Here is a 2,412-nt window from a genome sequence, read left to right as displayed (position 1 = left end):
TGTGTTGTGTTAGATCATGAATGGACTGCGCAGGTTTGACATCCAGTATCAAGGAGACCCGGAGCTCCAGCCCATTAGGAGCTATGAGAGCGCCCTGCTGGTCAGGCTGTTCTACAGGATCTCCTCTCTGGTCAATGACAGGTGAGTGCTGCCAACAAAATGTGTCTTCACAACTACATTGTTTGAATGTATTTGCTTCTTCTATCATCATTATTTTTTATATTTTATCCTCCCACAGTTCGGGGGGCACATGAATGCGCCTTGCTCACGTCCAGACTTCCTGGGTCGCCTGGGTCGTTGCTACCTGACAGATCACGATTCCAGCACAAAACTAAAGCACAGCCCGCTGTCCCGCGCGGACTAGAGAGGAACCGCCTGCCTCGGCTGAGCCTGCGCCCGCTGGCGAGCTACAGGACGATGCTGCTGCTGCTGCTCTCTACGTGTTCGGAGCCCTCATGTCGTTTGGTCCCGTATCCAGCACTGTGGTCATCCTCGCAGGCGGGCTCCTGTATGGACTCGTGATGACGTTGTTTGGAGACAAACTGAAAACACACTAGCTGAGCTGAAGGCTTCCTACGCATCTGGAAATAAAAACAAAAAACACACATGATCAATTTGATCAATTCCAGCTTTGAATGTTTGGCTAAAAAATGTGTGAATACCAACGACGCAAGTGTCGAGTAGTCCCATGCAACGTATGATGAATAATTTAGTGAACTGTTGATCAAGGGCAACTAACAATTACTTTCATGATTGATTAATCTGCCAGTTGTTACTTTGATTAATTGTTTGGCCTGTATTACATCAGAAAACATGTTAAAAATGCCAAATATAATTTCCTAAAGCCAGGAGTGATGTCATCAAACGTCCATTTTGTCCGATCAACAATTTACTGCGACGTAAAGAAAACACATTTGCGTATCTTAAAAAGCACAGCGTGTGGGTTCTTTTTATTTCACTTAAATTAATCAGTTGCCAATAAAGTTTCATTCAGTTGACTAATTGATTAATCAGGTGATCGTTGCAGGTGTTTATTGATCCCTGTAAAGAAATAGAATAGTGTGTGTCCATCACCAGTGATGTCACTCAATGATTGAAAAGCCATATCGTCTTGTGTTTCTGAACATAGAGAGAAAGTGGTTTTCTTAAAGGACAGTATTTGAATTGGGGGGGGGTGTAGGGAACCTGTTGGCAGCAGAGTGAAAATGAAACTGGCAGCTCTTTGTTTGTTGCTTTAGATATTGAATCCTTTACTGTCTCATGTGGTTCATCCCTTTGTAAGGCTTTTTTTTTTTTTTCAACAAGCATCTGGAAGCAGGTGCAATTCAAAAATATTTAAAGTGCGTTAATCGATTGACTATTTTTCTCACTGAGAGCAGAATGCATTTTTGTCCAACAGGCTCAATAAACTATTTGCACTTGTTTGTACATTTGAAGCCTTTATTACATAGACAAAAACATTTTAAGACGGATTAAAGGAAAGCAAAACTTCTCATTTATTATTGCAGACATTTGTTGATAAATGATCAAGTAAACGTTCCTAGCTTTTTCAATTAAACTAAAACTTTTTGTATAGTAGCTTTCATACAGTGTTAGTGCAGTTCAGAGTGTTTTACAGACGACTGAGAAGCTGAAAATATTAGAATAACAGTAAAACAATTTGAGACTCATGTACACAAGAAATAACTGAAAAAGAAAAGCTAATGATAAAGACTTAAGAATGAAATAAAGACTTGATTAAATGGATAAAACAAAGAACATTAATGAGGAACATTTTAAAACATGATTACAATTAATAAAATAAATTATGACCTTAAAGAGGTATAGGTCTTAACAGGTTTTAGCATTTCAAGATATCAACACTTAGCACTAGCTGCTCGATTTTAAGGAGCTTTCAACTGCATCTCAAGCACCATCTGTGAGATGTGGTTAAAGTGGTAGTAAGTGGACTTTGAGTGTTTTTTGAGGGACACCTGCAGTGGCTGAGGTCAGAGTCAGGATAATTCTCTACAACATGAACGAAAATCAAAGTAATGTCCACTGTACAGATTGAAACGTGTGATGGACACGCACCAAGCAGCAGGCACATTCAAAATTTATTCAGGAAGTTAGTTATTATTATAATTATAATAATAATTATTATTAATATAATAAGACAGTTGTGACCTAAAAATAAAAACAATAAAAATAAATAAATAATTATTAAATAATAATTATTTTTTATTGTTTTTATTTTTTTATTCTATTTATCTGATTTGAGTACGTAATCCATCTCAAACAGGTCAACTCCAATTTCGAACTACAACTCCCATGATGCGGTTCGCCGTCTGTCGTCATCTAACGTCGACCGTTTTCGGTGACGGAACGTGCTGCCGCCGGGAGAAGTTTGAAAATAAACGTGAAACTTTTTTT

The sequence above is a fragment of the Seriola dumerili genome, unplaced genomic scaffold, assembly GCF_002260705.1.
Source record: "Seriola dumerili isolate Sdu_G_001 unplaced genomic scaffold, Sdu_1.0 BDQW01000066.1, whole genome shotgun sequence".
In the NCBI taxonomy this organism is placed as follows: domain Eukaryota; kingdom Metazoa; phylum Chordata; class Actinopteri; order Carangiformes; family Carangidae; genus Seriola; species Seriola dumerili.
This window is presented reverse-complemented; position numbering follows the sequence as displayed.